This window comes from Lissotriton vulgaris, chromosome 5 (assembly GCF_964263255.1).
Source record: "Lissotriton vulgaris chromosome 5, aLisVul1.2, whole genome shotgun sequence".
In the NCBI taxonomy this organism is placed as follows: domain Eukaryota; kingdom Metazoa; phylum Chordata; class Amphibia; order Caudata; family Salamandridae; genus Lissotriton; species Lissotriton vulgaris.
This window is the reverse complement of record NC_141693.1, coordinates 397,635,698-397,662,767: the sequence shown is the minus strand read 5'-3', so window position 1 is coordinate 397,662,767 and position 27,070 is coordinate 397,635,698.

The following is a 27,070-nucleotide window of genomic DNA, read 5'->3' as shown; positions in this document are numbered from 1 at the left end:
AGTCAACATGGTGAAAAGGGGCTGGTGGATATCTTTTGTTGTTGAAAAAACACAGCAGTGAGCTTGTGTTTTCTGAACAAAAATGATGAATCCACACTATTTAGAATGTTTCATACTGATAAAAAAGAAATAAAACAGAAGACTTTAATTTCAGTCATAGACACAGATATCTAGCTTTGCCACAGTACATGCGCTATATTTTTTAAACATAATTTCCCAATCTTTCTGTAACCACAAATTCCTGTTGCGTGCAAGCATGCAGACACAAATTCATTCAACTACTCATTCCAATTATACCTACAAAGACATCGAAAAGGCTAAGAGATCTAATGACAATGTAAATGTTGAAAATTACCAGTTTAGTATAATATTTCTGATGCAGCTGTTCCTTTCCTTCCAAATGTTGAATCCAAACACACCAAGAAAACATGATCCAAACACCAAAGAAATGCTTTTTCAAAAGGCATTATTTCACCACTAAATACTTTCAATACCTCATAGAAAATCCTTTGCACAACCTGCGCAGGGGAGGTAGCTAGAAGCTTACTCAACAAGTCCTGGGAACGAGGTTTACTCCACCGAGGTGAAAACCTCCTACATTAGACCCTTTTGTCTAAAAGAAAAACATTGACCAATTCTACCCAATAAACTACAGACCAATATCTAATGACCTATTGCAATGAAAAATATTTGCAAGAGCAGTGTTTATGGAACTTTCCAAGTTTATGAAGGTAAAAGCCAGACCTAAAAAAGAAATGCACCGGGAGGGATAAGACAACAGTCAAATACAATAGTTAAGGAGAAAAAGGGTCAGGAGTAATGGAGAGGGGAGAGTGGGAAGACGTAATATGGTATAGGTAGGGGTCAGAAGGCTATTTAGTCTAATAAGTCTTTGCCAGGTCCCAGCCTGTGCTCAAGCCCAGGAACAGGTGTGGAAGTGTGGAAGAGATCTGAAATGCCTTACAAGTGTAAATGTAAATGTACATGTATTTATATAGCACAAATCACCGACCCGGTATCTAAGCGCTTGCTTAGGGAACCCGTCCTGGTATTCCCCTGTGAGATAACCCCAGCAGGGTATCCACAAGGTGAAAGCCAGGCATCCCAACGCAAGGGGCCGTTGTGGAGATTAAGCAAGCTATTGCCCAGAGTCGCAGAGTGTGAACCCGTGAATTGAGTAGGCACCAGAGCGAGAATTGTCGAGTCCGTGAAATTTTGAGCCCAAGACCCGCCGAGGCAGGGAATTGAACCCTGGTCCCGGGCTGACCTCTGCTTCCAGGTCTGCCTCCTCTAACCAGTGAGCCACACTTCTCCACTTTATTGGAGTGTAAATAATAGGCTTCCCTGAATGTGCAGAGATGACTACTCTGAGTGGGGGCTGAGAGCATCTAGTTGACATCACACTGTCAGCTCCTGCTTGACTGGTCTATTGAGCCACATGTAATACTTGGGGTGCACATGAAAGGGAGAGCACAGGATGCCAAAATAATTTGTCAGTATCCTCTGTCTGGTTTCCGAAGGACCCTGCTTTCATCTAACAAGACTCTGTGTTGGCTTGTTGTGGGTATAGTGTCTGCTTAAAACTGGACTTTAGTGTTAGATGTGGGAGAACACTGGGGATTTCACTACAGGTCTCAGGACCCAAGTTTAGTATGGTAGAACAGTTTTGCTATCTTGAAAACGCCATGGCACTTAGTATTTTAAACCAATTTGCATTAAGGTAAACAATAACTATTGTAAAAGGGAGTAGGGTTGCCCCAGGGAAGTTTTACTGCATTGGTTAGGAAGTGTGGAGAGTCACCCACTAGCTAGGGGCTGACATAAATGTGGCACCCCACGGCACCCTATTAGAGCACTGCTGGGGTTGTGACCTAATACTAGGTCCACTGAACCTGCTGCACTTGGCAACTGTGATCTGTGAGAAGGACCATAGGAAGTTGGGCCCCCTTTCACTTGAAATCCTAGAACAGAAAGATTTCCAAAGATTATAAGGCTATTCCCCCGAGTTGCTTCAGGAATATAAAAACTTTGCAGAGGCCATTCCTATGATTAATCCCAGCTAACCTGTTTTAAGAAATTGGGTTACTGGTTGAAGAGGGTGAAACGCTTCTCATGCACCAACCCCAATTCTTCTCAGGGTGAAGTCACAAGCAAACTCTAAGTTAGCCTGTGCTTACCCCTTGGATAACTTGGCACAGAGAAGTCAGGATTAACTCAGAGGCAACATGTAAAGTATTTGTGCAGCACTTCACACAGCAATACAGTGAAAACACACCACAAAAGAGCCCACAACAGAGTTAGAAACCCAAAGTCCTTTCTAATATAATAAAACAAGACCAAAGTGACAAACGTCCAATCAGTAGAACTGAAGATATTCAATTTTAAAGATGTGGGTAAAAATAGCCCCTGATGGCGCAAAGTGGCAATTGTGGGTATCTGGTCGCGCCAGACCAGGACAAAGTCACAAATTGAGGCTGACTGCAATGGAGGGCGGGCCAGCTACGGGGACCCAGTCAGGCCTGCTGAACCTTTAAATCCTGGTTTGTGGAGCTTTGCAAGGATCCGCATCAGACATGCGTCACGCTGCCGAAGCAAAGCATATGCTCCTAGTTTGCAATGCAAGGGTCTGCATCGTCATCGAGGATCCCTTCTCCGAGGATTGTGATGTGAAGTCCGGTGTTGGGGATGCAACTCGATGTTGGTTGCAAGGAGCTGCGAGGCTGCGATGAGGAGCCTGGAGTCATCATCGAGGCTGCATTCGATGAGAGATGTAAGTGCCTGCGCTTAGAATGCATCGCGCAGTGGTGGTTCTGAAAGCGATTTGGACTGTGACGGCGATATGGGTTGTTGTGGCAGGCCCATCAACACAGCAGCTGAAACGCATTGGGTCTGCTGGGTGTTTTACAGCTCAGCAGATGAGATGCATTGGTTCCACTGCATCCACAGCGGCTGGCAGAGCACCTTAGGTCCAGGACTGGAGTAGTGCCAATTGACAGGGTAGACTCACAAATGGCAGAGTCCAGGTTCAGGTGCAAGGCTGTTGGAAACTTCTATCCCTTAGGCTCAAGTCAAGAGGCCAGCCAACTAGCCCTTGGAGTCACTCTGTGGTTCTGGGTTCAATAGATGCATGTCCAGTCCTTTTCACCCAGGTAGGAGGGCAGCAGGCAGCAAGTCAGCACAGAATAGCAGCAGCACAGCAAGACAGTAGTCCAGCAGAGCGCAGCTCAGCAGAGTGGAAGTTGTTGTAGCAGCACAGCAGTCCTTCTTCATGGCAGAATTTGGAATTTTTGGAATTTGGAAGTGGATTTATAGAGCGCATAGCTACCCTTGGGCATCCCAGCGCTGAGAGGACTTAGTTTATTCCAAAAGGGGACAGAACAGGAAGGTTTTTAGGGAAAGAGCCAAGTTTTTAATTTTTTTCGGAAGGAGAGTAGGCTATGATCACTCCTCATGGCTAGTGGGAGGGTGTTCCAGAGCTTTGGCGCATTGTAGGCGAACCTGCGGCCGCCGGATCTTGCCTTTTTTATTCTAGGGATGGAGGCCAGGGCAAGTGAATCAGATCTTACGTGTTTGTTAGATTGGTGTGGTTTCATCAGGGATCTGAGTATTGGGGGGGACTTATCATGCAGGATTTTGTGCGCTATGCAGAGCGTCTTGAATGTGATGCGCTCCTTCACTGGGAGCCAGTGTAGGCTTTTGAGGGCAGGTTTCGCCGAGCTCCCTGCTTTGGTTCCCGTAAGGACTCAAGCTGCGGCGTTTTGGGCCACCTGAAGTTTTTGAATGACTGATGCAGGGGCTCCCAGGTACAAGATGTTACCGTAATCTAATCTTGAGTTGACCAGTCCCTACATCAGTAACTTCCTGGACTGGAAAGGGATCAGGTGGAGGATCTTACGGGCCATACGGATTAGGCCGAAGCAGGTCCCTGATGTTTTCCTGGCCTGGGTTTTGAAGTTAAGGTCCTGGTCGAGCCAGATACCTAGACTTTTGACCTCGGTTTTGGGGGTTGGGTAGGTACCCATGCAGGGTGTTAATTAAAGAAAGAAGGGGGTTCCCCAGAGGGTTTTTAAGGATGTAGGCAGGCCGTAAGGGGGAGACAACAGAACATAGAACAAGGAACGTAACCCCGCCTAATGATGTAATGGTCCTAACAATAGGATCCCAATATATGTGGGGTGATTAATCTAGGAGTTTAGCAGTGCACATGACAAAATATAGTCAATCCAATTATACTCAACAAAAATTATTTGGAAAATATATATATATTTTTTTTTTTTATATATTCTCGAATTGATGTAAAAAAGATCATACAAAAATAGATAACATTTTAAATCCATAAGGTATCAAACAACATACATTAGTGCAAAAAAGGGGATAAAAAGTAAGAGAAACTAGTTTTACTTTGCTGCCTACCCAGTAACAAAGCATACTTCAATCATACTCTCATGTTCACAGATTTTCAAGATAACCTACCTAATGTCCTTTCATTCAACTTTCATTCTTCCATGCATTCATTCATTTCTATCGTCCTGGCGTATGTAACACAGAGATGGTGAATTTGTTACATAGATCAGAATGTTATTCCAGATAGATGACATTAATACGGCATATGATGTTTGTAAGACAGTGTGCCGTATTTCTGGAAACACAAGCCGACGCGCGTTTCGGTGATAGGCCAGAGGGGCCACACCTTCGTCAGGGCTGGGGATTGTTGACTGGGAGGGGAGTAAACAAAGATCTATTATAAAATTGCAGTCATAATGATACAGAAACTTGAGACCAGTAGTCCTATGTGCAGTAGAAGGTAATTTCTATTTCCGCTCACACTGAGTACCGCGATAAAGAACCTGAGGTAATCTTTGAATTATTCTTTCGTGGTAATGGGAGTTTAAGATGTCACCAAAGGCTGGCAATCTATATATCCTAAAATAGATGGTTCTCAGGTGGCAAGGAATAGGGGAACCGGTTCCAATCGGACTCAGCAGTCTATGATGTGGATCCGCCACACTTCCAGCTATCCGAATAAGTAAGAGCGGGTGCGACGCTATTAGTCACAAATCCCATAGGCTTAATGGAGCAGGGTTCATGGGTGATAAAGGTGTATATCCGCCGTATTTCGTCACTAATCAGGTAAGTAGATGGCGTTAGGGAACGAGACGAAATGCCACTGTATTTTCCGCTATAGGGAGGGTGCAGAGCTGCGCACAAAGCTACCTTAGATAGTAGCAGATCAGTCTGTAGAGGGGGTTCCGCCGATGGACCGCATCGACCTTCCGGCACCGGAGACAGAGCTCCCTGCTTTGGTTCCCGTAAGGACTCTAGCTGCGGCGTTTTGGGCCACCTGAAGTTTTTGAATGACTGATGCAGGGGCTCCCAGGTACAAGATGTTACCGTAATCTAATCTTGAGTTGACCAGTCCCTGCATCAGTAACTTCCTGGACTGGAAAGGGATCAGGTGGAGGATCTTACGGGCCATACGGATTAGGCCGAAGCAGGTCCCTGATGTTTTCCTGGCCTGGATTTTGAAGTTAAGGTCCTGATCGAGCCAGATACCTAGACTTTTGACTGCGGTTTTGGGGGTTGGGTAGGTACCCATGCAGGGTGGCCATGAAAGGTTTGCAGGTAATTTGTTTTGGTTGCCCAGGAAAAGGATCTCAGATTTATCGCCGTTGAGCTTGAGTCTTGAGTCCGACATCCATTGTGAGATCCCTTCGAGACAACTGGCGAGGTTTTCTAGGCTAGTGTTTGAGTGGTTGATGGACACCACCAGCTGGGTGTCATCAGCGTACATCACTGTCTTGACACCAAAGGGAGTGATAACGTCTTTGAGGGGGGACATATAAACATTAAAAAGTGTGGGGCTGAGGGAGGAGCCCTGGGGGACCCCACACTGCATGGCCAGGGGTTTGGACGTGGAAAAGCTGTCTGACACCTGAAAAGGATTTAATCCACGCGAGGGCTGAGTCAGTGATTCCCACTCGACTCAGCCGGTGGACCAAGATGGCGTGGTCCACCGTGTCGAAGGCGGCACTTAGATCGAGGAGGATCACTCCACTGATCCTCCTGCGTCTATGATGGCTCTCGCCTCTTCGACAACTGCTAGCAGGGCGGTGTCGGTGCCTTGCCCCGGTCTGAAGCCGGTCTGGGAGTCACGTAATAAGTGATTGGACTCCAGAAAGGTGGATAGCTGCTGGTTAGCTATCCGTTCAGCCACTTTACTGATCCCTGGTATGAGTGAAATCGGCCTGAAGTTGGAGGGGTCCGAGGGGTCCAGGTGGGGTTTTTTCAGGAGGGCTTTGACAGTAGCCTTTTTCCAATTGGCTGGAACGGCGCCCTTCCTAAAGGAGGCATTTATGAGATTGGTGAAGGGTTGGGCTACAATAGGGGCGACCAGTTTAAGCTTGCTGACGGGAGCAGGATCAGCAGGTGAGCCACTTTTTACAGTTTGCAGGGTGTCTAAAAACGTCTCCGTGGAGATCTGGTCAAAGGCTCGCAGGTACGGAGCCTCCAGGTGAAGGGGAGGTGGGGTGGAGTGGAGAGGGGCGGAGGGTACGGGAAGTGAAGTAAGTATTTTATCAATTTTTGCGGAGAAAAAGTTGGCCATTTGATTGCATCTCATGCTTTCAGGGTCAGGGGGGGGGGGTTCCTGGATTTTAGGAGCCGTACTATCCGGTATGTTTCCTTCGCGGAGTTGGCCGCTTCAGCAATCTTTCCTTCGAAGAAGGTGGCCTGCGTAGATTTAATTGCATTTTTATAGAGCTTGATAGCGGCTCTGTATTCGTTTTTGGAGGCTGTTGATCAGGTTTTCCTCCAAGCACGTTCGAGTTTTTTACAATTCTTTTTTAGGGTGCGAAGTTCCTGGGTGAACCAGGGTGATTTGGTCATTTTGTTCCTGCTAGGCAGTTGTTTGAGTGGCAAAGTGGTTTCTAAGGATTGATGGATCCAATCCTGTAGTTGAATGTCTGCAATAGAAGGGTCTTCGTCCAGGAGGGGGGAGGTGGAGGATAGAGCCTGGGCCCAGGCGTTGTTATCCAGTTTTTCAGTGTACTGAAGAGTTGGTTTCTAAGGTCCAATATTTATACCCAGTCATGCCTTTGAAGTGGCGGAGAATATTCTAGAGATTTCCCCATTTAAGTTCCCAGGTATACTGCCTCCCTGTCCTGGTTCCAGACTAATTACAAGGGGTATACAGCACTTTATGTGGAGGCAGGACACAGCCTATTCAGGTGTAAGTGGGGATGTGCCGAGCTCCTCCCTCCCATTATTCCAGTGATGGCCCATACAGGCACCCCTAAGTCAACTGTTATGTGTGGCTGTCAAGGAGGAATACACAAAACTCAACTGTCAGCCACGTCCAGTCATGTGACCCAGGTATAGGCTAAAAGCACTAAATGGCTAAGGCAGAAAAGAGCCAACTTTCGAAAAGTGGCATTTTAAAAATTGTAATTTATAAACCGATTTCACCATGAATTAGGATTTTAAATTCCAATACCAAACATGAACTGATAACCTAGTCCCATTTGGAAATTATATCATGTTTTAACGTAATAAGATAACTTCAATGTTATTTTATGGGAGAGGTAGGCCTTGCAGTAGTAAAAAATGAATTTAAGAGTTTTTCACTATCAGGATATGTAAAACTTAAAAGTGAGTTCTACTTTTTAAATATATTGCACCTTGTCCCCTGGAATGGCCCAGGAATACCCTAGAGGGCCCTTATATGTATTAAAAAGGAAGTTTTGGGCCAGGAGTTTCAATTGCACACACAGCCTGCAATGGCAGGCCTGAGACATGACTAAAGGGCTACTCAAGTGGGTGGCACAATCAGTGCTGCAGGTCCCACTAGTAGCATTTAATTTACAGGCCCTGGGTACATGTAGTACCACTTTACTAGGGACATATAAGTACATTAAATATGCCAAATGGGGATAAGCCAATATTACCATTTTTTAAGGAGTGAGCACATGCACTTAAGCACTGGTTAGCAGTGGTAAAGTACTCAGAGTCCTAAGGTCAGCAAAATGAGTTTAGTGAAAATGGATCAGGAAGGCAAATGGTTTGGGGGAAGACCCTCCTAAGGCTGACAGGTCTAACATGTACCCCTAAGCTGAAAGTGGGGATAACTACCCAACCCCTTCGACATTCTCATCACTAAGGCAGAAGAACCTGGATGGACCAACAGCACTGACCTGGTCTGTCCTGTGTTGCATTGTTAAGTGCATTCACTGTAGGGAGATGGACAAGCTCAACAGTTTGAGATTTTTAACTCTCATCTGCATGAGACATCTGGAGAGCCCGCGGTCTGCCTGAACCTTGAAGTGAGTCCCAGACCGGTATGGCCTCAGCTTCTTCGGTGCCCAGTCCACAACAAAGTCTCCCTTTCAATCACACTTTACCTCTATTACTGTGGAAGTAACCTCCTTCTTTAGAAGGCTACCAGTTGGTCTAGGCCCTCCTCATTCAACTGTGCTAAGACAGCCCTATGCCATGCTCTGAACCATCTGTCAACTCCTTAGCGAAGTCAGGGCACTCGACTACGGGTGCTAAACACATGGCCTCCTTGAGGGTATCAAAAGTTTTCTGGCAGGCCTCTGTCCAGATTACCAGTCTGGGCTGCTTCTTTGAAGTCAACTCTGCTAAGGGGGCAACACTGGTGCCATATCACTCCACAAACCTCCTATGGTATCCTGTGAGGCCTAGGAAGACGATTACCTCGGACTGTGTTTTAGGGGGTTGCCAGGCGAGGATAGTTTCAATCTTGGCCTGGAGAGGCTGCACCTAGCCCCCACCCACCAAGTGGTCCAGGTAAACCACAGAACCATGCCCTATCTGGCACTTACTGGCCTTGATAGTCAGGCATGCTAGGTGCAGGGCTTGAAGCAGCTCCTGGAGGCGTTACTCCCAGCTGGAGGTGTAGACAGCAATGTTGTCCAGGTAGGTGGCACAGAATGCTTACTTTGCAGTCAGGACCCTGTTGACCAACCTCTGAAAGGTAGCAGGAGCATGTTTAAGCTAAAGGGCATCACCCTAAACTGGAAGTGGCCCTCTGGGTTTGAGAATGCAGACCTCTCTTTTGCCCCCTCACTCAGAGCGACCTGCCAGTACCCTGATGTTAAATTAAAACTACTGGAGGGCTCAATCACCCCGAACATCAGCATCTTGAAGACTTCCTCCTTGATACTGGTCCTCACCTTATCTGACAACCTGTAAATTTTCTTCTTAACATGTGGACTGTCTCCAATATCAATGTCATGGATGCACAGGTGTGTGATTCCAGGGTGAGGAAGAACAGAGAAGCAAACAATCCCTCCAACTGGTAGCAGTCACTATGCTGCTCTGGGGTCAGTGTAGGGTAGAGGTTGACATCTTTCACTGAACCATGATGTTCCTGGGTGAACAGGAGGTCAGGGAGACGCTTGCTCTCCTCTTCCAATCCCTCATCTATCGCCAGGAGCATGTTCATTTTGAACCCCTCAAAGTGGGGTTTGGGGTAGTTCACATGGAGTACTCTTAAAGAGTTTCTAGAGGTTTTAAGATCCAACAAATAGGTGGCATCCCTCTTCTGCAGCTTCACCTCATATGTGCTTGTCCAGCGATCCTGGAGAGCTCTGGGGTCCAGAGGCTCAGCGGATGAATTTGCATTAAATAAAGTATGGGAACTGTAATGCTGCTTGCAATGGAGGCAGTATCAGCGAGCGTGGAAATGGAATCTAAGGTGTACCTAAAAAAAACAATTATTCTGTACGTTTTTTGCCTCTTTCACCTTCACCACTAAAAAATAAATAATAAAAGTTGGGAGTGGAAAATGCACTATAGTGCATTATGAAACTCTGTTAGTTAATGCACTGCAGAGGTCTGTGTCTGTAACCAGAGAGCCACATATTTAAATCTTGGTTGGTGAAGTGGAGAATAGACTCTTGAATATTTTTAGTACTACGAGGTCACAGCCTGTGATAAAAAGCACTGTGGATATGCAAGTCATTATTTAAAACTTGCATTACACACAGAATAATGTAGACTGCTCAAAATGCAGAAAAGGGTTGAAGATGAAATGGTGCTTTTAATATAGATTTTACTAATGCCCAGACTTACGTAATGCAATCTATTTCTACATAACTGTCCCTTCAATACTTCGTTAGGGTTAGTAAGCACTAAATAAATACAATTACAATCATGCACTTTACAGGCCAGTTGTTAACTCTTTGCAGTACCACTCAAAAAGAATAAATCTGTCATCACAAAGCTGCGAGGGATTTGATCATTTTAAAAACCCTTTGGATGCGTCGGATGGCTCCCGGCCGTCCGACGCTACAGGTGGCGTGTGCGTCGGACGGCCGTGAGCTGTCTGAATTGCGCATGCACAAAACTTTCTCGAGCATCCAAGGGGTTAAAGCCAGTATCGGTTGCCAAACACCATATCCAGTTGCAGATTCACTCGTTGGGCACATTTCAGTCAAGCAGGAACCCTGGCAGGAAGTCTTGTTTAGCTGTCTGCCGGGCTTTGGTTCCACAGCAGAAGAGACTCACTGAATGACACTTCAGCTGAAGCATTTAAACTATCAGAATTAACTGACCCAGGATGGTTGTCCTTTTAAAAAAAGTAAGGGAACCGTTTTTCATCAATCAAAACAATAAGGGCACGTCATGCCCCACTGATCCCGCTCACTTTAATCTCTGCTCAGGTGTCATAACCCATACCTTCTGGACAGGCTGAAACTCTACCAGAGTGAGCTTCTGGTCATACCAGAGTTTCATAACTTCTTGACTGGCCTCAAGATTGGGTTCGCTTTCTTCTAGAAGCGGTGCCTCTGATTGCGGAGGGCCAGCCTGTACCTGACTATGCCCTGAGGTGACTTCATGGAGGCTTCCTCCCATCCCTTTCTCACAAGGATAAGCAGTCCCCTAGCAGGGTGCTAATAGAGGAGTTCAAATGGGCCACTCCCTACTGTGTCACATCCCTGTAGGCAAAGAGAAGGCACATGCACCGCTTCTGCTCAGATAGGCCTATTATCATGTGCCTTAGAGCCTAGTTGAATCTCTCCATATGACTGTTGGTTTGGGGGTGATAAGGTGTGGAGAACTTATATAGTTACTCCACACTCATCCCACATGGACATTCTGTCTGCTGACTTGAAGTTAGTGCCTCTGTTAGACACAACCTCCTTGGGGAACCCCACACAGGTAAAAATCCCCATCAGAGCCCTGGCCACTGCAGGTGTAGTTACCGACCTCAGAGGGATGGTCTCTGTGTAGCGAGTGACGTAGTCCACCAAGGCTAGGATAAACCTGTTGCCTAAAGCTGTCATGGGGCCTAAAGGTCAATAGTGTTGCTGCTTGCCCTGTCAAAGGGTGTTCCAAAACAGGCCTGAGCTTTTATCCTGATTCCCATTGCCTGGCTGGTGGGAAGGGACCTATAGAATGCACCTGAGGTCGTTTTCATCTGGGGCACTAGAAGTGGGCAACAAGCCTCACAAAGGTCTTGTCTTGCCACAGAAATCATGGCAGGGTTATGACATGAGTCAAATCCAATAGAAGGTCCTGTAAAACTGGGAAATCACTGGCACACAGGCTGCACCAGTGTCAGGAACATTAGGCTCATTATATAGGAGGTAATTTTCCAAATAGATTAGGTGATCTCCCAGAGCCAGGAACCTTAGGGTCATTATGTAGGAGGTAATTTTCCCAATAGATCAGGTGATCTCAAGAGGTGTCACCTGCTGCCTGGGCCTCAGTTTGCCACCTCAAGCTCTCTCTCAAGTGAGGCACTCTTTCCAAGATTTGCAGAATTCCTCCCTGGTGGAAGCTCAGGCAGGTCACCCTGGACGGCAATGTCCTCCAAAGTTGGCTGAGTAGCATCCTCCTCAGATGCCCCGTCAACCTGGGCTGGGGAAATTCAGGGGCTGGTTTCTCAAACCCCTTGCTCCCATGCTTTTTGGATGCTGCCTGGGCATTTCTTTCAGGCTCCAGGCACTCTTGAATCCCTTCCTGGAAAGCCATGGACCCTGTGGTCATACAGGCCCATTCAGGTAATCCCACCATCTCCAAGTGTGATCTGAACTCTACTTCCCTCCAGATACTGTGCTCCAGGTCATAGCCTAACGGAAGATTTACAGGCATGGCAGGGTTCATGGATACTTTTTGAGACCTCCCCCCTACTGAAAGAGAACCAGAACTATCAGTAGATGACTCTCATGATTGTTGGTGACTATGACTTTGTGGAATGTGTTAAGGAGGACCTGCTTTAGGACACCATCTGACACCTTGGGGGGCTGTGCCCTCCTTGGACACCCTTGGAGTGCCCACACTTGTAGCACTCTGTGCATTGGGGTCCAAATCTCCCTGTGTTCTTAATCAAAGACCCCTTCTTTTGAGGCTCAGAATGGGACTGGTTACTACCAGTGGTGGCCAGTAAGTGCAGCTTAGAGGGGGCAGGGAGCACACACACACACATGGACACTCACTTACACCCATGCATTTACATGCAGACACATCCACACACACACATTCACAGCACTTACTCAAAAATACACATATGATCATACATGCACATATACACCAAACAGTTGATTAAAACACAATACTTACCTACTGCCGCTCTCAGATAGGGAAGCCTCGGAGGTGCCACAAGGGTTGGGACTTATCCCTCCCACTATCCAATGAGGGGAGGCAGCAGTCCCCACCTGGTCACAGAGTACAATGCAGTTAGAGAGACTGCTGACCTCACTCACTCTCTGACGAGGTGCCATGATAGACACTTGGCCCAGTGCACTTAAGGGCTTAAGACGGAATTGCCCAGGTTCGTGGACATCAGTGAAGCATCTCCTCATCACAAGGGGGAGGGCCTTGAGGAGCTTTCCTGAGCTGAGGAGATCATGTCAACAGTAGCGGTGACATCCTCAGCCCAGCAAAGTTCAGCTCAGGCAGCCAGGAGCCTGTGCATTTAGCACATGTCTAGCTCCTGGCTACCTGACCTGAAAATAAAGAGTGTCATTCAGGCTGAAGTTTGCTCAGCCTGACAGACACTCTTTATGTCCAAAAGGTGTGGGGGCATGGCCCCTCAACCCTTATGGATGGGTCACTGCTGGTTATCAAAGTGCCCTTGTGCATTATTTTGGGGGGATTCTGAGAACTCCTTATCTTTAAGTTTTTCTCCCCCCTTTTTCTGCTGGTGGGACCCCTGACCACCCAGATACCTTCTTGGACAGTATGGTGCTGGCACAGAGGTCTGCCTCCTCCGTAAGCTTCCTGGGGTCAGTTAGCTTAATTTCTAGTAGGTGCTGGTGCAGCCCTGGAAAACAAATATTGTGGATGTGCTCTCTCAAAATTAGATTGTACAACGCATTGTAGTCATTACGTTTGCTAACCCGCACCCAACCATTCAGTGCCTTGCTAGATTAGCCCACAAAATCCACCCAGGACTAGTTGGGGACCTTCTGGTTGTCCCTGAACCTCTGGCTGTATTTTTCAGTAGTTAGTCTAAACTTAGCAATCAAGAGGTCTTTCATGGAGTTGTACCTGGTTTGGTCCCCAACCTCTAAAGTAAGCAGTGTGTCTCTCCCCACTGTAGCATGTGCTTCCACAAACCACCCTTCCCTCGGTCCTCTTCTGGAGTCTTGTGAACCCTCAAGGCTTCCTCATAAGCAGAAAAACATTTGTCAATGTCATCTCCCACCCCATCGCTGGGCACCAAATCCTTGGGGATGCAGACCTTTTTGTCTCCTTCCAACACTGCTGGACCCTGCATGTCTGGCCTTGAAGTCCAGCTCCTTCAGCCTCAGTTCATGAGCCAGTAACACCTTTTCCTCCTCTAAGGCTCTCTCAGCCTTCTTCGCCATCATCCTGAGTTTGACTATCTCCTGTCTGAACTCTCTCTCCTCCCTCCTTTCCACAGGCTTCTCTGGGGACAAACCACAGGAAGACACGCTACTCCCTGCTCTGGCATGGAGCTCCAAATCAGGGGTCAAGTCATCCCCTTCTCCAGACTGCTGCCTCTCAGGACTGAGATCTTTGCCTGTCCATCTCATCATCTCCTTCAATTGCTGTAACAAGTGACTGGTGGACATTCGCCAAGGCCCTCTGAGCCTTTTGCAGTACCACCTTGATAGTGGTGCTCTTGGCTGGAAGCCCCCTTTCTTTACAGAACTGGTAAAGCTGGGCCACAGTGTAGGACTCTATGTTTGCCAACTCAAACTTCATACTTGTAAAGGTTCATTCAGGCACAACAGACAAATAAAATGTTGAAAAATCTAAATGGCATAAGGGAGAGTTTAAACTCGAATTGTTCTTAGATTATTCATCGGGGGGGGGGGTAGTGTAACACAAAACTACAAGTCCAAATCCTCACTTCTGAACACCAGTGTAAGAAATTGGGATACTGGTTGAGGGGGTAGAAATTATTTTCAAGCAATAACCACAATTCTTCTCAGGGTGAAGTCACAAGCAAACCCCAAATGAACCTGTGCTCAAACCTTGGGTAGCTTGGCAATGAGCTGTCAGGCTTAACTCAGAGGCAATGTGTAAATTATTTGTGCAACAGTTCCAGCAGCAATGCAGGGTAAACACACCACAAAAGGAGCCCAAAACAGAGTTAAAAAATAGAATAATTGTTAATAAATAAAACAAGATCAAAACGACAAAAATCATATCAATAGAACTGGAGATAGTCATTGTTAAAGATTTATGGAAAAATAGCGCCAGCGGGCGTAAAACATCAACTGTGGCTATCTGGTCGCGCCGGTCCAGGCCAAAGTCACAAGTTCAGGCCAACCACGATGGAGTGCGGGCCGGCCAGAAGGACCCTATTAGGCCTGCTGAACAGAGTACCTTAAACACTGGTCTGCGGAGCGTTGCGAGTATCTGATTCGAAGAGGTGTTGTGGAGCCAAAGCAATGCGTCGGTTCTGAGATGTGGTGATGCTGAGATGCAAGGGCTTGCATCGTCATCAAAGATCCCATTGATGAGGCTTGCGATGAGAAGTTCGGTGTCAGGGATGTGGTGCACAGTCGGACGATGTGTCGGTTCCAAGGAGCTGCGAGACAGCAATGTGGAGTCCAGAGTTGTCGTCGAGGCTGCCATCGGTGAGAGATGCAATGGCCTGCGCCAAGGATGGGTTGTGCAGTGGGAGTTCCATAGATGATGCAGGCTCGGCTGGGTTGCAGTCTTTGCGATAGGTCCAATCCATAAACAGTAGAGATGTGTTGGTTTTGCTTGAGGTTGCGCTGCACAGCAGAGGAGATTTGTTGGTTCTGCTGGATCCACAGAGGCTGGCAGAGCAGCTAAGGCCATTTCTCAGGATCCAGGACTGCGGAGGCACAACTTGGCAGGGTGGACTCACAGATGGCAGAGTCATGGTGCAGGTGCAAGGTTGTTGGAGCTTTCTGTTCCTGAGGCTCAATTCAAGAGGCCAGCCAATTAGCCCTTGGAGTCACTCTGTGGTTCTGGGTTAAAGAGTTCCAGTCCTTCTCACCCAGGCAGAAGGGCAGCAGGCAGCAGGCAGCACAGCAAAGCAGCAGCACAGCAAGGCAGTAATCCAGCAGAGTGCAGCCCAGCAGAGTGACAATCCTTGTAGTAGCACAGCAGTCCTTCTTCTTGGCAGAGTATACACAGGTCCAGAAGTGTCCTGAAGCGTTGGTGTCTGAGGTCCAATATTTATACTAAGCTTCACCTTTAAAGTGGGGTTGAAGCTTCTAGATGTGTCCCTTTGAAGTCACCAGGCATCCTGCCTTCCCTGTCCTGGCCCCAGACTAACCACAGGGGGTACGCAGCGATTTGAGTGTAGGCAGGACACAGATTATACAAGTGTAAGTGGGGCTGTGTACAGCTTCTCCCTGTGATGCCAGTGATGGCCAATCCAGGCACACCTAAGCCCTCTATTGTGTGTGGCTGTCTAAGGGGAATACACACATTTCAACTGTCTGCTACATGAAATCATGTGACCCATGGAGAGGCTACAAGCACTAAATTGATCATGCAGTAAAATGCCAACTTTCTAAAAGTGTATACACAGAAAAACTAGCTGGCCATTTGAGTGCTGTCCCTAATCCGACAGACTTGAACCAAAACAATTAATACTTTGATCCAATTATTTAATCATTCATTTTTTTAAAAAACGTTTTCTTGTTTAGTTCACAAAACATACATTGAAAAGACAAAGAGCAACACTTCCAAATTTGTGAAAGTAATGTACGGCATCCAAGTGCAATGGTGACACACTTGGAGAGTTGGAATTAGCATTCTGTGAGGCTGGTTGTGCTTTTGCCAACAAGCTCCCATGGGCGCTAAACTCACTTCACAACCAGCTTTTAAAATCAGGTCACTTGAAAATCTTTGAATCTTCACCTAAAATGTAAAGGAACTCAGTTACAGCCCTGAAGAGAGGCCCCTGGAATTACAAGGGCATCAAAAATCACCAACAGGGGACGAAGTTGTAAAAATAATTTGCAACTGAAGTGATTCGGTTATATTCCGCTGCTAAGAACAAAAAATCCCTGTTGGAGAGGGTGCCCTTAGTTAACATCATTTGGGTCCCCCTTGCTGTGTTCAGCCCATGACTGGTAGTTATGTCTAAATGTATATTAGTTAATGTTTGAATTTGGTGTAGGTCTGTCAAATGTGTTTATGTAATATGTCAAATGACAATTTCTGTGTAATTGATTTATACCTTAAGTGATGTGTTACATTTATGAGTTTTTGTAAATAGCACAAATTTGGAAGTGTTGCTCTTTGTCTTTTTACTGTATTTTTTGTGAACTAAACAAGAAAACGTTTCTTCAAAAAATTAATGATTAAATAATTGGATCAAAGTATTTATTGTTTTGGTTCTAGTCTGTAAGGTTAGGGACAGCATTCAAATGGCCAGCTAGTTCTTTTGTGTATACATTGTTATTGACCCATTCTAGCTGTACGACACAGGGTTCACCCTGTGTGGTATATAGTAACTTTCTAAAAGTGGCATGTTCAAAATTTGAATTTAAAATATGACTTCACCATGTTAGGATTTTACATTACAATATCAGACATGCCAAAAATGAACTGGTTACCTGGTCCCATTTGGAAAATACAGCATATTAAAAAAAATAAGGTAACTTTAATGTTACCCTATCGAAGATGTACACCTTGCAGTAGTAAAAAATTCATTTAAGGATTTTTCACTACCAGGACATGTACAACTTAAAAGCACATTCCCTACTTTTTAAATAAATTGCACCCTACCCTCTAGGCTGGTCTAGGGGTGACAAATGCATTAGCAAAGAAGGTTTGGGAAAGGCAAAAGGTTTATCGTGCCAGGTTGAAATGGCAATTTAACTGCACACACAAGCTGCAATGACAGGCCTGAGATGCGTTTAAAGAGCTACTTAAGTGAGTGGCATAGTCAGTGTTGCAACCCAACTAGTAGCATTTAATTTACAGGCCATGGGAACATGTAGTACCACTTTACTTTTATTAGGGACATGTATGTAAATTAAATATGCAAATGGAGAATAAGCCATTATTATCATGTTTTAACTGGTTAGCAGTGGTAAAGTGCTCTACTTGACACCCTGAGAGTCTCTGGTGGCCATGAAAAGTGAATTCATGTGGTTCGTTGGATACCAAAAAATGTTTTAGAACTTTTTCAAAACTTTTGTGCCAGAGCCCCAGGGTGCAAGAGATCCTGTTGAGAAAGTATCCAACTGACAGCCCGTGGCATCAGATTGAATGTCAGGTTTGTACTGCAAGGAGAAGAACTTATCCTCAGAAAAACGACAAAGTTCCTTTTTAGATTGAGACTAAGAAACTTTTTCAAATTCCCCTGCTTCCAGGCTCCAGTGATGCCAAGCTACCTGGCTCCATTGCAGTCAGCCTCAAATTGCACCTACGTCCCAGTCTAAAGCGACCATTGACTACCATTTGCACTTTGCACTTCTTGACGCTTTTTCCAGGTAAATCTTTAAAAATCATATTGTGTGTTTCCTTTATTAGAGTTTTGTCATTTTGATAACATAATGTTTCATTTTTTTTCTTCAGTTTTTATAAATTGGAGTGAGATTTGTATTGTATGTATGGCTCTCATAGAGAGCCTCTATCTTATATTTCAGTTTCTAAATGTCATAACTCACTGCTATGAAATTGTAAAAATAAAACGCGTTACCAATGGTTGCTATGTCATAAAGGTGTTCCAGGCCAGGCTGAAAGAGCATTCTGAGAACCTGGCATCACATCTCTGCTTGCCTGCTTTGAATGAAAGCAGACGGCACAGCTGTAGGGTGGGGAAGGAATGCAGGGAAGGTGGTGGAGGTCAGTCAAGGAGGTAAGATTTTTTTTTTTACCTTAGGGGTAAGAATACATAATAGAGGCCAGGGAATGTATGACTCCCCCATTACTCCTCTGACATTGCACAGCAGCTGAAAGCAGGGGCAGATGATTTTGCGGGCCATATGTAACATACAAGTTATAAAAGAGTAAAAAGTGAATCATAGGGATGTTTTTCACCTCAAGGTTCTGAAGGACATTATGGACAACTCAAGCCTCACCCTTGATGTCTATTTCATGTCACTCAGATCCTTTTGGTGAAAAACATTCCCATAACTCATCTATCACTTTTATGTGTTGTGTTTTTGACTTTTTAACTGTTTGGGTACTTCAAAATAATTCTTTGCATATTTTCCTTAAGTTAAGCTTGTTTGATCTGTCTCATAGCTACCAGTGGATGAGCTCAAGTTTAGATTATTGAAACATTTTACTGGACCTAACAACATGGTGACGTTATTACTTGCAGTGGAATACAACCCACCCCAACTAATAATTATGTTTCTCACAATAACATAGAGGGCACATGATTGCTTTATGCTTAAGCAGAAAGATCTAGTGTTACTAATTTTTGTTTTAGAGTTTGTTAGTTTATTCTGTGATATGCATATTGTTTGAGTCAATACATCTTTTCCTGGCCATTAATGTTCTTGTCGCAGATTTTTTTCTTTTGTGATAATACAATCAGTCCAAGAGTTCAAATTAGCATTGGCTTTCTCCATAGCATAAGGTCTGAAAAGATTATTAGGACAAAGAGGTAATGGGCTCTAGAAAACCTGTATGTGGAAGGCAGGCTTACCTCCATAGTGTAAGGACTGGAATTAGCAATAATAGACTCGTAATAATGAAATTACCTGTAAGTAATTTTAATATTCTGTGGCTTTAGAGGAGAAAAGGTGAAGCTCATCAGCCAGGTGAATTTCAGAGAAGCCAGGTCTCAGTCTGAAGGAAATTAGTAGACATTATAAAGGCACACCTTTGTGTCTATTGTGTTATTCTAGACATTTATGTAACAAGGTAACAGGCCTGATGGTAGAGTGTTGTATTTGTGCATGTTATATCATTTAATCACAGGTGCCTAAATTGTCCACAATTTAATGACATGGTGAACACCACAAATTATTTGCCTTGTAAAGGCAGGTGTCTCAAAAGCAAACAGTTACAATAATCTTTGATTTATCTAGGTCTTTCTCAAATGCCTAGTAAAGGTTGATGAAATTCCTATAAAATAGGTGTTAGGCGTGGCATCCTTGGCATGGTTTTCCCTGACATTTTTGCCTTCTGACTTTCTGCTTTTCAGACATCATTTTTTGTGGCCCTAGCTTTCTGGGCACCTTACCATTGCTAACTAGTGCTAAAGTGCATGTTTTCTGTACTTAAAACATGGAAACATTGGCTTATCCATATTTCCCTTATTTAATTTGCTTATAAGTCCCTAGTTAAGTGCACCATATGTGTGCAGGATCTGTAAATAAAATGCTACCAGTGGACCTGCAGCACTGATTGTGCCTCCCGCGCAAGTAGCCCCTTAAACATATCTCAGGCCTGCCATTGCAGAGCCTGTGTGTGCAGTTTTAAACTGTCATGTCGACCTGGCAAGTTAACCCTCTTGCCAGGCCAAAACCTTCCTTTTTAATACATATAAGTCACCCCTAAGGTAGGCCCTGGACAGTCCGGAGAGCAGGGTGCAGTGTATTTAAAAGGGTGGACATGCACTTTTAAGTTTAACATGTTCAGGTAGTGAAAACTCTTAGATTTGTTTTTCACTACTGAAAGGCCTATCTCTCCCATAGGTTAACATTGGGATTACCTTATTACATTTTATAAGTGTATTTTCCAATTGGGAAAAGATAGATATTTCAAGTTGTTCTCTTAACTCACAATTTAAAACCCCAATTTATGGTAAAGTTACAAGGCTGAAAATACCACTTTTAGAAACGCAGCATTTTCTTACTTTAACCACTTTGTGCTCTGTCTGTCTCGAAATACATGTCTGGGGTGGGTACCACACATTCCCTTCAGAAGCTTCAAACTATTAAACCAAATAAGGATACCATCTTGTGCACTTTGGACATGAAATCATTGTATACTTCTATCCCGCACCTAGGAGGCATGGAGGCAGTAGAGTGGGCTCTGTTGAAACAACTGGCTATTGGAGCAGATAAAGTGTTTGTGTTGGAGATGTTAAATGTTTGCCTCCATCACAGCTACTTTCAATGGGAACATCGGTATTATCTTCAATTGGAAGGAACTTCGATGGGTTTTGCTGGGGCCCCAGCATATGCTAATACCTATATGGCCATGTTTGAGGATAAATACATTTACAATGACAAGGAATGGACAGAGAACCTGTTGGTGTATTGTAGATACATTGATGACATCTTTTTACTGTGGAACAACAGTTGGGATTTACTGGAAAGAAAGATCATACAACTCAACTCTTATGATGAGTATATACAATTCACAAGCACTTTGAATAAACAGTCACTACCATTCTTGGATGTATTGGTAACAATCAACAACAATACTATTCATACTGAGGTAAACCACAAGTTGACGGATAAGAATAATGCTTTACAATTGACCAGATTTCATCCTCAAAATTTGAGCTATAATCTTCCATGCTCTCAGTTTTTACAAGTGACAATAATTTGTTCAGATGATATAGCACTACAAAAACACATCAATATTCAGAAAAAAGATACATATCGAAGGGTTATCCGGAACACATTTTGGATGAAAAAATGGAAACCAGAACACGTGCTAGTCTCCTTGTCAATCAACCCAAATCCAAGATGACCAGACAAGTATTTGTATCTAAATATTCCACCTGTTCTCGAAATCTTAAAAGGAACATCAACAATAGATGGGAGAATTTGCAAAATGAAAGTGACTTTAAAGATTTGTTCAAAGAAAAACCTCTACATGCGTACAGACGGTCAAAAAACTTAAAAGAACTGTTGACGCAGATGCCAGCTAAAGTAACTAAAGATTTTAAGGGTACCAGCAGGTGCTTAAACTGTGTGCATTGTAATAATGTAAACAGTGGCAACAGTATTCAGCATCCTCAGACAGGGGGAACCATCAAATTAAAACATAATCCGTACTGCAACTCAAAGAATTTAATCTACAGCATAAAGTGTCGTTGCGGACTACTTTATGTTGGCAAGACAGAAAGGAAGATAAAAACGCGTATTTCTGAACACAAAAATACTATTCGTAATCTTAACACTAATAGTAGCTTAGCAGTTCATTGGATGAAAGCTAGGCATACCATAGCCCAAATGAAATTCCAAGGTATTGAAATGGTAGAACCTACCCCATGCAGAGATTTGACTAAAACATTGTTATAAAGGGAAATCTTTTGGATAAGAAAATTGGATACTCAGGATCCCAAAGGGATTAATGATAAAGTAGATTTGGGGTGTTTTTGGTAAAGCATTTTTGTGGGGAACATGGTTAGGCGCCTGCCAAAAATAATTTCTGTAATGGATTTCTCATGTAGACCATAGAGTCATTAGCATTATATTTCTTTACTTGTCATAATGTCATCTATGCAGGAAGACTTCTATGTATCTACTATTCTCTCTATTAACATTCACTTTTCTCGTTCTGAGCACTTTTAAGTGTGATGCGTACGGGTCGGCGTTTTTTATACAATATTATTTATTCACTCTTCGCGTTCTGAGTATTTTTAGGTTGATACGCACAGGTCTGCGTTTTTTTCCGGGATTAGAATTTAATCACATTCCTCTTCTAAGATGGCGCTCTCAGGTACGGTAGCAGTGGTGTTGTGTTTTAGTCCGTTGTCAATGGTCATGTATAGATAGACATTTCACGTGAAAGGCAGTTAGACGCTCTTCAGTAAACGCTAGTTAACGCAGTGTATGGAGAAGTTTAGATGTGAATCGGGCATGCAGCATTTTTTTTATTAAAAGAGGTGAGGCACAGATCTCGGGGGATGGTGATCTACAGTAGGTTGTCGATTAGGTGTGGGGGAGTAATGGTTTTTCATGATGATCTACAGGTGCAGGATCGAGCTGTTTACTGAGTGGTTCCCCAGTATTGTTGCTCATAAGGAAAGTCAGTTTTCTATATGTTTATCAAGGTTCACTTGTAGTAGGTAATTGCTTGCACTGTTATCTTACAGTGTTTTACATTTTTTTAGGATAGAACCATTATGGAATCAGCAAGGTACATGGGTTTAGTGTGTGGTGTGTTTGGCTTATCACTGGGTCTGTGGAGTTATGAACGTTCGCAGATATCACGTGGCCTCTCTATGTCTGGCGATTGAAGATTAAGGTATGACCAGACAGCATGCCAGCCCCTGTAGCACACTTACTTTAAATCCTTTTAGAAGGTTTATTTAAGGAAATTTAAAGGAGTGCTCCTCTTTCCCCGACAAGTGGGTGGGAGTTGGGCTTTACTCATTCCCTCCAGTCAGCCACACACAAAGAGAGCTTAGGTGTGCATGATCGGCATTCACATCCTGATGGGCCAACACCAGGCTGATGGGTCATCCTGGGCAGGATGGGAGGGAGGAGCTGACACTTGCACCTGAATATGTCTGTGCTTATCTCCACACAATACGCTGCATACTCCCCTGTAGTGAGACTGGAGCTTGGGCAGAGAAGGCAGGAACCTTGTGCACTTCAATGGCCAGTCTTTGAAATTTCCCCACTTCAAAGGCACAACTGGGTGTATGTATTGGACCCCAGACCCCACCAACTCACTTCTCTTCTGGACCTGAGGACATTCTGCCAGGAAGAAGGACTGCTGTGCTGCTGAAAGGACTGTCACTCTGCTGGACTTTCCTGGACTCCTGTTTTGCTGTGCTTGCCCTGCTGCCTGCTGCCCTCCTTGCCTGGGAGTGAGAAGGACTGCACCAGCATCTCTACATCCCCAGAACCAAATTGGCTCCCGTTCTGAAGTCTCACGGACATCAAGGACTTCCAACAACTCTGCTACAGCCTCTGGACTCTTCTAACTGTGAGTCCTGCCCAGGCAAGTGGTGCCAATCCAGTCCTGGGCCTTGGAAGTGGGCTTTCTGGCTGTTTACTTCAAAATCCATGCATTGCCATTGTGCACTGGTCAGAAAGGAGGCATCTCACCTCGACTCTGACTCATCGCTGCTGCTGCTGAGAACATCACATTTCCGGCTGCAGGGCATGATGACGACTCATCGCCTTCATTGTAAAAGGTTCTCCGATGACTCATCTCCGACTGCACGGTTCGGAACATCACCTACATCCAGCCTCACATCTCCTCCTCTACTCCATGCATCGAGTCTCCAACAGAGATGCATCCTCCATCCAAAGGAACTCTTTTAGGTGGAGAAGGTTGGTCCCTGTGATCAACCCATGCTCCATCACGTTGGCCTGAACTTTTGGGTTTACCCTGGTCAAGCGTTGTCAGATATCCTAGGTTGACACTTTGTTTCTAAGCACTATGGGCTCATTTACAAGGCCATTGTGCCACTGGTGTATCAGTTTTTTTTGTACGCACCAGCAGCGCAATGAGCATGCCCACATTTACAAGGCCACGGAAAGTCACCATGCATGACATTTCATGGCCTTGTAAATATGGGCCCCTTTTACGCATGCCTCTGCGTTAAAGGGGCATTCCATGGGTGTTGCTTTCGGTGCTCCCATGCAACATTCATGGAAACTGACGCATTCCTAGATTTACTACGTTTCGTAAAGTTGGTAATGCATCAAGATCCTTTGACTCCCCAGGGGAGACGTAGGAGGGGCGCAATGAGGAGAAATACTTTTATTGCTCCTCGTTTTTTCCTCTTTCTATGTGTGCTGCATTCTGCAGCTCACATAGAAAGAGGAAAATGCCATCAATTATAGTTTTTGTGCAGGAAGATGTTTCTTCCTGCACAAAAACAATCATTCCTGCAACACAGGCACCCTTGCCACATGACACAACGATGTCTGCGTTGGTGCCCAGCTGCTGTTTGTGCGCCCGCTCAGGGGAGCATGGCAGGAATGTGCTGTATCTTGTAGATACAACATATTCCTGCCCTTTTATTTTGACGCACAACAGCCCAGTAGGAAGGTGATGTTTTGGTCTTGCTTTGTTCATCAAATTAAGGTCTATTTGTCTAACCTGGTGTGGATTACTTTTATGTGGTGTTTTCACTATTTTACTGTATTAAGTGTTGCTCAAATACTTTACACATTGTCTCTTAAGTTAAGCCTGACTGTTCTGTGCCAACCTACCAGAGGGTGAGCACAAGATAGTTTAGGGTGTGTATCTGACTTCCCTGACTGTATTAAGTGTTGCTCAAATACTTTACACATTGTCTCTTAAGTTAAGCCTGACTGTTCTGTGCCAACCTACCAGAGGGTGAGCACAAGATAGTTTAGGGTGTGTATCTGACTTCCCTGACTAGGATTTTGGTGCCTACTTGGACAGGGGGCATACCTCTGCCAACTAGAAACACAATTCCTAACAACAGTTATGAAACTGATTCGGAACTGGTAAAACAGTTGCGCCTGCAGTTTATGATTCCTGAGCAAGTGCTTTAAATGTGTATGCTCTTCCTAACTGAGACCGAAGCCACAAATCATTACAAGGTAGCTAGTTCTTTGAAAGTTTTTCTACCTCTTGTGTGACTCCCTTGAGAACCAACATCACCCTCAATCAACCACTTTCAATAGCTTCTCGGAAGAATCTCAAGAACCGAGACAAGAAGAAAAATAATGCAAAATTTTCCAGGCCTCAGTGCTCTCTGCTACTGCTATTGATGCTGCAACCCCTGTTTCCCAAAGCCAGTCGCAGCTCGTCCGCTAAGGTGGAGGAGCGTCGCTCCACTGCTTTGAGGCAGTGAAATAAAGGAAAAATAAAGTGATAATAACTTGAGATTATCATTTTATTTTGTCCTGCTGCTACAGTTTTGCAGGGTGGGCCGGGAATGCTCTAACGACAGGAGTAGGGGGTGTGGTGAGCACACTTTGTAAGTGCGCATGTATGTTTGGCCGATCGTCTCGGACCGGCCAAACATTCATGTGCTATTTACATGTTCTCCACCCACGTTGCATTACAGCCTGAGTGGAGAACCTACCCAGGCTCCCATTCTCTGGTTGAGCGCTGAACCACTGCACTCAGACCAATCACAATGCTGCGTTGTAATTGGCTTAGGGGAGCCTGGATATGCTTCCTTTCCGGCAGTGTGGAAGGACGAGGAGGCGAGATGAAGGAGAGAGGCAGCAGTAAGGTAAGTTTTTTTCTTCTTATGTTAGTTCCCCTTGTGTCACCACCTTCGATCCGTGCCAGCCGCCACCGCCTCAAGCAAGCGAATCCCGGTTGTCTAGCTAAAATCCACCTCTTAAAACATACCACTACTTAAAATTAGTTGTGTTTCTTCGAAGCCTATGTTCGTTGAACTAACACACGTCATTATTTTACTGATAGTATGTCAGCATTGTCATTAAAACAGCCCATCTATTAGCCCAAATGTAGATGTAAATGTAGTTCGGCGTTTAGGGTTACTTTTAGAAATCTGCTCACTGAATATTACTGATAACACTGCCCCTGCTTCCCTTAGTGATACTTCTTTGAAAGTCAGTCATGAAGCTGTTTCGATGTGCCATTCATCATTTAACTTCCTACTTCTCTCCGGATATTAAAATTGCATTGTGTGAACCTAAATGTCCCTGGTTCTCATCTCGCAAGGCTGAGAGAAGAGTCTGTTTTCAGTGGACTCATTAAATATAAAAAGCCTGCTGTTGATTTCAGCTTGCGTGAACTACTTGAGGTGGGATAATGGGATAAATATTTCATGTCGAAGTGTATTCACTTTCCTCTCGCATCCCGGTGTTGTTGTGGAGCAATTACAGCGTCGTTACGTCAGTCTCCGTGGGGAGGAACGTTGAACCCAATATCGCGCCCCCCGCTGGCTGGGGTCGCGCTGTTAGCGGATTACGCTTTTATTGTTTTTACGCGCCAACAGCCGTCAATGAGAGTGGCGCGTTTGGTACCGTAACACCATACCGAGCAACACAAATAATCTCCTAACTGCGGGCAATTATGAAAAAAAAAGTGAAATAAGCTATGGACTTTATTAAAAGCTACAATTGACTCATTGAAAAGAAGGTGGGTGCTCGTGTTCGAATTGCACAACGGATCAATTTTCGGCTGTGCTTCAGAGTTCCGTGCCAGACTTTTCAATACAACAGGTTTCTAAAGCTCACACTCCTACCCAGAATGTATACAACTTCACAGAATTTAGAGGGATGTTATTTTTTTTGCTTTAGAGTTTAGAGCATTTCCTTTGTCGTAGTTTAGTTTTTAGGTCTCGCCTGTCGATGCGCATGCGCATCGAGCAAGGCGAGAGTATTGGGACTTATCCGCTCTTTATCCACACTGCAAGGAATCGTGGCGATTCCTTGCAGTGCCCGTGACTTTTAAGCTCAATGCGCATGCGCATTGAGCTTAAAAGCGCGTGCACGTCCGTCTTTGTTTACCCGCTCCGCCCCCTCCCCTTCCCGCCGTCTCGCATTTCCCCTGTCGCACTTCTCCTCCCCCCTCCCCTCTCTTCCCTCCGTCTTGTTTATTGTACCCGCTCCGCCCCCTCCCCTTCCCGCCGTGTCGCATTTCTCCTCCCCCCTCCCCTCTCTTCCCTCCGTCTTGTTTTCATCTTTGTTGTCTTCCTTTGTGACTGTTTTTCTATCTATATCTTCCTCGGTCTTTCTTCGTTTTCTGTCTTTCTCTGTTTAGCTCTGGGTCACCATTGAGTGTGCGGGCCCACCACCACAGGCACAATTTAAACACA